Raw genomic sequence first — 9,763 nt, 5'->3', positions numbered from 1 at the left:
CTTGCCGGGGGAGAGTTTGCCGCCGTGAACAGTAACCTGCCGGGGAAAGCTTGCCGCCGTGAATAGTAACCTTGCCGGGAAAGCTTGCTGCCGTGAACAGTAGAAACTGTCGAGGCCAATCCGACCAGATGCTGAAGATGGGCTCAAATACTTATCTAGACGGCTTCGGATGAAGAAGTGTTCAACACAGGAGTTGTTCGTAACGTCGAAACGGTCAACTTTGCTTTTGGAGTCATCATCATCCGACGTAGTATATGACCTGCAGAGACGCTGCAAGAGTCGGACGGTCCAGTCAGCTACATGAACGAGTCCGACTCGAAATTACAGATGACCCCGTGGAGTATTCAAGATGGCCTTATTTGGAAAAGTGATCAACATACGGATTGTTGGCCTCGTCGAAGCACACATAATTGATATTTGAACCGTCTCCATCGGAAGTCATATGCAGATTCCACAGCCCACGCAAGGAGCAAGACAGAAGATTGGACCAGATTCAGGCTGAATCCGAGTGGGACCAGAACTAGGATTCTAGGACGTGAATTGATGTAATTTTTTTGTAAGGAAAGCCTAGATAAATCCTTTGCTTGTACGGGAAGTCCAGCCGCCTCTTATATATGTTGGGGGTGATGGCCGATTGAAGAACACACAATCGAACAAATCAATATACTACTTTCTCATATACGTTTTATCTCTCCACCGTTTTTCTATCTCGTTCTTCGCTGTTCTTCGTGTTGAGAGCTGCGAATCCCGAGGCTCTAGGGGCGAGCGAATCGACCTAGGGCAGCCCATAGCCACCGCACTCGCTGACGGGGTCCCTCCCAGGGGTGTGGGGTTTTCGGGTCTGCAAAAAGCGCCCGTCGACTGTCTTGCGTATCGCGCTGTCGGTCGGGTATCCTTCGACGTGAGCTGCGGTGCATCACCCCCGGCGTCGAGGGTACACGTGATGTGTTCGTGTGTCAACACAGTGTCAACAAAGATTAACTGATGTGATCAAAACAAATCCTTATGCTAAATATATGAAGGATATCATTACTAATAAAAGAAAGATACCGGAAGCTGAAATTTCCACCATGCTTGCTAATTATACTTTTAAGGGTGGAATACCAAAGAAACTTGGAGACCCCGGAGTACCTACTATACCTTGCTCCATTAAAAGAAATTATATTAAAACTGCTTTATGTGATCTTGGAGCTGGTGTTAGTGTTATGCCTCTCTCTTTATATCGTAGACTTGACTTGAATAAGCTGACACCTACAGAAATATCTTTGCAAATTGCTGATAAATCAACTGCTATACCTGTCGGTATCTGTGAGGATGTGCCTGTTGTGGTTGCAAACGTTACTATTTTAACGGACTTTGTTATTCTTGATATTCCCGAGGATGATAGTATGTCTATTATTCTTGGAAGACCTTTTCTTAATACTGCAGGGGTTGTTATTGATTGCAACAAAGGCAATGTCACTTTTCATGTTAATGGTAATGAGCATACAGTACACTTCCCGAGGAAACAACCTCAAGTTCATAGTATCAACTCCATTGGAAAAATTCCATCGATTATAATTGGAGGTTTTGAATTTCCTCTTCCTACTGTCAAGAAGAAATATGATATACTTATTATTGTGGATGTGCATATCCCCGTTGAGGTAACTTAGTGCTATTCGAAATTTCTCCGGTTTCATGATTATCGCAACGAGTTTGTTAACAAGACTTGATCAACCTTGTTAGCGGATTCTTTTTGATGAGTATGAGATGGATGAAACTAGAAGCACAAACTTATGTACCTTCTCTTTGTTTTCTATCAATTTGTAGAAATAAAGTAAAAATAGTATTTTTCTGTCTGTTTCCTGACTTATCCGTGCAACATAAAAATATCCCAAAAATAAAAGTCCTCAGAATGCCATGCCAATTTAATATGATTTTTCGGGAATATTTGAGGATTTACCGTGCAAAAATTACCGCGGGAGGAGCTGCCACCTGGCCACGAGGGTGGTGGGCACGCCCCCCCTCTAGGGCGCCCCCCCTGCCTCATGGGCCCATGGTGGCCCTCCTCCACTTATCCCAGCACCCATCTTCTTCCTTTGTCTCACACAAACCCGAAAAACCAACTCAAGCACGAGTTCCAGCCACTTTTGCTGTGATTTTCGATCTCCTTGCTCAAAGCACCTCTCGCAAAACTGCTTGGGGAGATTGTTCCTTGGTATGTGACTCCTCCATTGGTCCAATTAGTTTTTTTCTAGTGCTTTATTCTTTGCAAATTTGTGCTGCATAGGTGACCCTGTTCATGAGCTTGCATGTCAAATTTATATGGTCAAAGGTAGTTTTGATGCATGATATAGGCCCTAGGCACTTGTAGGAGTAGTTGCTATCAATATTATTGAGTTTGGTTTACTTTTGTTTTGAAGTTACTAAAAATTTCAGAATTTTTCAGAGAAAAACAATATGCTTAGGAAAATGTTCCAAGGTGGTTCCTCTAAGAAGCAAGGACCCAGGATTTCTATGCACGATGCTGACGAGGATCCACCAAGAGACGCTCCAGTACGGCCTTGGGAATGGCCGTCGGAAAACTTTATGGACCGTGCGGGAATTAAAGAATAATTCAAAGCATATTTGCGTAATGTCGGTCTTGAGGATTTTGAGGCTAACAAATGCCCAGAGTATCATGATCTCACAAGTTCCTTTGTGAGGAGGTTTGAGTATTCATCTTCGCGTAATTCTCCTGCAGTCATGTTTGATCTCTATGACAAATCTTATACCATGGACTTAGAGGATTTTACTTCTGCTTGCAAACTTCCATCATGGGGTAGTGTTAGGGACCCCCCTAAATCTGAATTTAGAAACTTTCTTCCTAGTATAACCGTGGGGGAATCTAGAGATATAACGCATGCTGCCATAGGGAGCATTCACTTTCCTGCTGTACATTATTTTGCTCTCTTCATCGGTAGATGCATAAATGCTAAGGATGAAGCATGTCACATGTGTGTCCCTGATCTTAGCATCCTTAGGAGTGCTGTGTAAGGAGACCAATCTTATCATATGTGAGCCATTATAGCTCGTAGGTTGCATCATAATAGACATAATGTAGATTTCTTTAGAGGAATTTATGCAACCCGCTTAGCTCATTTTCTTGTGATAGACATTCGTGAGGGTGATACGGAGTTGCCTCCTGCATATTTAGATTATAACTCTATGGATTCGCACCAGTTTGTCGAGAGGCCTGAATCACCTCTCTTATATCGTTTAATTTTTGATAAACGACGTGTTTTCCGTATTACTCTCCCTGCTCCTGCCTTGTTTGATTCACAGACAAAAAGAAGATATGTTATTACCAGAGAGGAGGCAGAAGAGAACGAGAGGAGAGCGGAGGCAGCTCGACTCCACGCTGCAGCTCAGCAGGCGATAACCGCTGCACATCAATCTGATCCCAACTATTCTTCGTCACAGTACGAGCCCAGCTACACTTACGGGTATCCGCCAGGCTATCCCTGGGAATAGACCAACTTAGGCCAAAAGCCTAAGCTTGGGGGAGTACGTATTTCTCAACGACATTACATTTATGTTCACACACACTCATTACTAGATGTCGGTGCTCATACTTTTTCACTGTAATATCCATGCTAGTTTATGTTCTTTTTCCTGCTTTCTTCTTGTGTGTTTGTTAAACCTTAAGAAAAACCAAAAAAAATTAGTAGTAGTTCATTTTTCTGCTGTAGTAGTAATAATTAAAAAGAAAACCCAAAAATATTTCCCGTTCTTCTTCTGCTTGTTGGGAGCTTTCCCGTGTAAACAGTTTTATTTCTTTTCTTTTCTTTGGGGGTCAGTAGGAGAAGACCATAATTAAATTGTTGAAGTGGCTCTTATATGCATTATTGTTGATTTAACCAAGAGCCCATATTGCCTTGTCTTCTCCTGTTTATTGAATGCTCATAGATTCCAGCTTAGTCCAATGCACGTACACTCTTATTATTATTCACACCGTTCGGTCGTGCAAGTGAAAGGCAATTATGATGATATATGATGGACTGACTGAGATGAGAAAAGCTGGTATGAATTCGACCTCTTTTGTTTTTGTAAATATGATTAGTCCCTCGTTCTTGATTCAGCTTATTATGCATAAACATGTTTGCAATGACAATTAGAGATCATAGTTGCTTGTGCCATGCTTAATTAGCTATGAGTTATAATGATTTACCTTGTGTGCCAACATGCTGTTGAGATGGTTATGATGTGGTATGATGGGGTGGTATGCTCCTTTGAATGATTTAAGTGACTTGACTTGGCACATGTTCACGCATGTAGTTGAAACAAATCAACATAGCCTTCACGATATTTACGTTCATGGTGGATTATATCCTACTCATGCTTGCATCCAATGTTTATTAATTTTAATGCATGTACATGGCTGTTTTCGCTCTCTAGTTGGTCGCTTCCCAGTCTTTTGCTAGCCTTCACCAGTACTAAGGGGAATATTGCTTGTGCATCCAATCCCTTAAACCCCAAAGTTATTCCAGATGAGTCCACCATACCTTCCTATATGCGGTATCTACCTGCCGTTCCAAGTAAATTTGTATGTGCCAAACTCTAAACCTTCAAATAAACATTCTATTTTGTATGCTCGAATAGCTCATGTATCAACCAAGGTTGTCCTTATCTTCCGTGTTAGGCGGGTTATTCTCAAGAGGAGTGGACTCCGCTCCTCACTCACGAGAAAATGGCTGGTCACCGGGATGCCCAGTCCCATGCTTTATGCAAACTAAATCAAAATAAATTGCAAACAAAACTCCCCCTGGTGCCTGATGTATGTTGGAGGCACTCGTTGTATCGAGCAAGCCATGGATTGATGCTTGTTGGTGGAGGGGGAGTATAAACTTTACCATTCTTTTTGGGAACCGCCTATAATGTGTTTAGCATGGAAGATATCTCCATCTCTTAGTTGTTACGTTGACAATGAAAGTATATCGCTCAAAATACAATTTATCTCTATTTCAAAACCGAGCTCTGGCACCTCTACAAATCCCTACTTCCCTCTGCGAAGGGCCTATCCATTTACTTTTATGTTGAGTCATCACCCTCATATTAAAAAGCACTAGATGGAGAGCACATCCGTCATTTGCATTCATCACTGTTAATTTATATTGGATATGACTAAGATTGGATCTCTTTTACCATGAATTACAATGTCTAGTCAATCCTTGATCTTTAAAGGTGCTCTGCATTTATGTTTTGCGGTCTCAGAAAGGGCTAGGGAGATACCATCTTGTTATATCATATTATGATTGTTTTGAGAAAGTGTTGTCATCCGAGATTTATTTTTATGACTTGCTAGTTGATTATGCTATTGATATGAGTAATTATGGGACCTGAGAATTATTGCAAATGTGGTTAGTTATGATCTATGCTGAAAACTTGAATGTTGGCTTGACATAGTTACAACAACAAGAGCAAACAGAGTTTGTAAAAGTTTTTCTTTCTTTCTTTCAGTTTGTCAACTGAATTGCTTGAGGACAAGCAAGGGTTTAAGCTTGGGGGAGTTGATATGTCTCCGTCGTATCTACTTTTCCAAACACTTTTCCCCTTGTTTTGGACTCTAACTTGTATGATTTGAATGGAACTAACCCGGACTTACGCAGTTTTCAGCAGAATTGCCATGATGTTGTTTTATGTGCAAAAAACAAATATTCTCGGAATGACCTGAAACTCCACGGAACATCTTAGAAAAAATAATAAAAAATCCTTGCCAAAGATGAAGACCAGGGGGCCCACACCCTTCTCATGAGGGTGGGGGGCGCCCCCCCTAGGGCACGCCCCCCTACTTCGTGGGCCACCTGGATGCCCTCCGACGCCAAGTCCAACTCTATATATTTGCTTTCGGAGAGAAAAAAATCAGAGAGAAGAAATCATTGTGTTTTACGATACGGAGCCGCCGCCAAGCCCTAAAACCTCTCGGGAGGGCTGATCTGGAGTCCGTTCGGGGCTCCGGAGAGGGGGATTCGTCGTCATCGTCATCATCAACCATCCTCCATCACCAATTTCATGATGCTCACCACCGTGCATGAGTAATTCCATCATAGGCTTGCTGGATGGTGATGGGTTGGATGAGATTTATCATGTAATCGAGTTAGTTTTGTTAGGGTTTGATCCCTAGTATCCACTATGTTCTGAGATTGATGTTGCTATGACTTTGCTATGCTTAATGGTTGTCACTAGGGCCCGAGTGCCATGATTTCAGATCTGAACCTATTATGTTTTCATGAATATATGTGAGTTCCTGATCCGATCTTGCAAGTCTATAGTCACCTACTATGTGTTATGATCCGGCAACCCCGAAGTGACAATAATCGGGACCACTCCCGGTGATGACCATAGTTTGACTAGTTCATGTATTCACTATGTGCTAATGCTTTGTTTTGGTTCTCTATTAAAAGGAGGCCTTAATATCCCTTAGTTTCCAATAGGACCCCGCTGCCACGGGAGGGTAGGACAAACGATGTCATGCAAGTTCTTTTCCATAAGCATGTATGACTATATATGGAATACATTCCTACATTACGTTGATGAATTGGAGCTAGTTCTGTGTCACCCCATGTTATGACTGTTACATGATGAACCGCATCCGGCATAATTATCCATCAATGATCCGGTGCCTACGCGTTTTCCATATACTGGTTTACGCTTATTTACTTTCCCGCTGCTACTGTTACAATCACTACAAAATACCAAAAACATCACTTTTGTTGTCTTTACTTTTGTTGCCGCTACCACCACCATCATATTACTTTGCTACTAAACACTCCCCTGCAGATACTAAGTTTCCAGGTGTGGTTGAATTGACAACTCAGCTGCTAATACTTGAGAATATTCTTTGGCTCCCCTTGTGTCGAATCAATAAATTTGGGTTGAATACTCTACCCTCGAAAGCTGTTGTGATCCCCTATACTTGTGGGTTATCAAGAACCGCCTATAATGTGTGTAGCATGGAAAATATCAAGATCTCTTGGTTGTTATGTTGACAATGAAAGTATGGTACTCAAAATATTATTTATCTCTGTTTCGAAAACTCGAGCTCTGGCACCTCTGCAAATCCCTACTTCCCTCTGCGAAGGGCCTATCTATTTACTTTTATGTTGAGTCATCATCCTCTTATTAAAAAGCAACCGTTGGAGAGCACCGATGTCATTCGCATGCATTGCTATTAATTTACATTGAGTACGACTTGGACTGGATCTCTTTTACCATGAATTACAATGTCTAGCCAGTCCTTGATCTTCAGGGGTGCTTGATGTCTACTACACAACCTTCTTCTTGTATACATTGTTGGGCCTCCAAGTGCAGAGGTTTGTAGGACAGTAGCAAATTTCCCTCAAGTGGATGACCTAAGGTTTATCAATCCGTGGGAGGCGTAGGATGAAGATGGTCTCTCTCAAACAACCCTGCAACCAAATAACAAAGAGTCTCTTGTGTCCCCAACACACCCAATACAATGGTAAATTGTATAGGTGCACTAGTTCGGCGAAGAGATGGTGATACAAGTGCAATATGGACAGTAGATAATGGTTTTTGTAATCTGAAAATATAAAAACAGCAAGGTAACTAATGATAAAAGTGAGCACAAACGGTATTGCAATGCGTTGAAACAAGGCCTAGGTTTCATACTTTCACTAGTGCAAGTCCTCTCAACAATAATAATATAATTGGATCATATAACTATCCCTCAACATGCAACAAAGAGTCACTCCAAAGTCACTAATAGCGGAGAACAAATGAAGTGATTATGGTAGGGTACGAAACCACCTCAAAGTTATCTTTTCTGATCGATCTATTCAAGAGTCTGTAGTAAAATAACACGAAGCTATTCTTTCCGTTCAATCTATCATAGAGTTCGTACTAGAATAACACCTTAAGACACAAATCAACCAAAACCCTAATGTCACCTAGATACTCCAATGTCACCTCAAGTATCCATGGGTATGATTATACGATATGCATCACACAATCTCAGATTCATCTATTCAAACCAACACAAAGAACTTCAAAGAGTGCACCAAAGATTCTACCGGAGAGTCAAGACAGATAAGCACGGCAACCCCTATGCATAGGTTCATGGGCGGAACCCGCAAGTTGATCACCAAAACATACATCAAGTGGATCATGTGATGTCCCATTGTCACCACAGATAAGCACGGCAAGACATACATCAAGTGTTCTCAAATCCTTAAAGACTCAATCCGATAAGATAACTTCAAAGGGAAAACTCAATCCATTACAAGAGAGTAGAGGGGGAGAAACATCATAAGATCCAACTATAATAGCAAAGCTCGCGATACATCAAGATCGTACCACCTCAAGAACACGAGAGAGAGAGAGATCAAACACATAGCTACTGGTACATACCCTCAGCCCCGAGGGAGAACTACTCCCTCCTCGTCATGGAGAGCACCGAGATGATGAAGATGGCCACCAGAGAGGGATTCCCCCTCCGGCAGGGTGCCAAAACGGGTCTAGATTGGTTTTCGGTGGCTACGGAGGCTTCTGGCGGCGGAACTCCCGATCTATTGTGTTCCTCGAAGTTTTTAGGGCATATGGGTATATATAGGAGAAAGTACATCAGTGGATCTCAGGGCTGTCCACGAGGCAGGGTGCGCGCCCAGGAGGGTGGGCGCGCCCCCCACCCTCGTGGGCAGCCCGGGACTCTCCTGGTCCATCTCCGATACTCCGTGGTCTTCTTCTGGTCCAAAAATAACTTTCGTGAAGTTTCAGGTCAATTGGACTCCGTTTGATTTTCCTTTTCTGCGATACTCTAAAACAAGGAAAAAATAGAAACTGGCACTCGGCTCTGGGTTAATAGGTTAGTCCCAAAAATAATATAAAAGTGCATAATAAAACCCATAAACATCCAAAACAGATAATATAATAGCGTGGAACAACCAAAAATTATAGATACGTTGGAGACGTATCAGCATCCCCAAGCCTAATTCTTGCTCGTCCTCGAGTAGGTAAATGATAAAAACAGAATTTTTGATGTGGAATGCTACCTAACATATTTATCAATGTGATTTTATTTATTGTGGCAAGAATATTCAGATCCATAAGATTCAAGACAAAAGTTTAATATTGACATAAAAATAATAATACTTCAAGCATACTAATAAAGCAATCATGTCTTCTCAAAATAACATGACCAAAGAAAGTTATCCCTACAAAATCATATAGTCTGGAAAAGCTCCATCTTCACCACACAAAATATTTAAATCATGCACAACCCCGATAACAAGCCAAGCAATTGTTTCCTACTTTTGATGTTCTCAAACTTTTTCAATCTTCACGCAATACATGAGCGTGAGCCATGGATACAACACTATATGTGGAATAGAAGGGTGGTTGTGGAGAATACAAAAAGGGAGAAAATAGTCTCACATCAACTAGGCGTATCAACGGGCTATGGAGATGCCCATCAATAGATATCAATGTGAGTGAGTAGGGATTGCCATGCAACGGATGCACTAGAGCTATAAGTGTATGAAAGCTCAAAAAGAAACTAAGTGGGTGTGCATCCAACTTGCTTGCTCACGAAGACCTAGGGCACTTGAGGAGGCCCATTGTTGGAATATACAAGCCAAGTTCTATAATGAAAATTTCCCACTAGTATATGAAAGTGACAAAACAAGAGACTCTCTATCATGAAGATCACGGTGCTACCTTTAAGCACAAGTGTGAAAAAAAGGATAGTAGCATTGTCCCTTTTATTTTATTTTTTATTTTTTTATTT

Source organism: Triticum dicoccoides, chromosome 4A (genome assembly GCF_002162155.2).
Source record: "Triticum dicoccoides isolate Atlit2015 ecotype Zavitan chromosome 4A, WEW_v2.0, whole genome shotgun sequence".
NCBI lineage: Eukaryota > Viridiplantae > Streptophyta > Magnoliopsida > Poales > Poaceae > Triticum > Triticum dicoccoides.
This window is presented reverse-complemented; position numbering follows the sequence as displayed.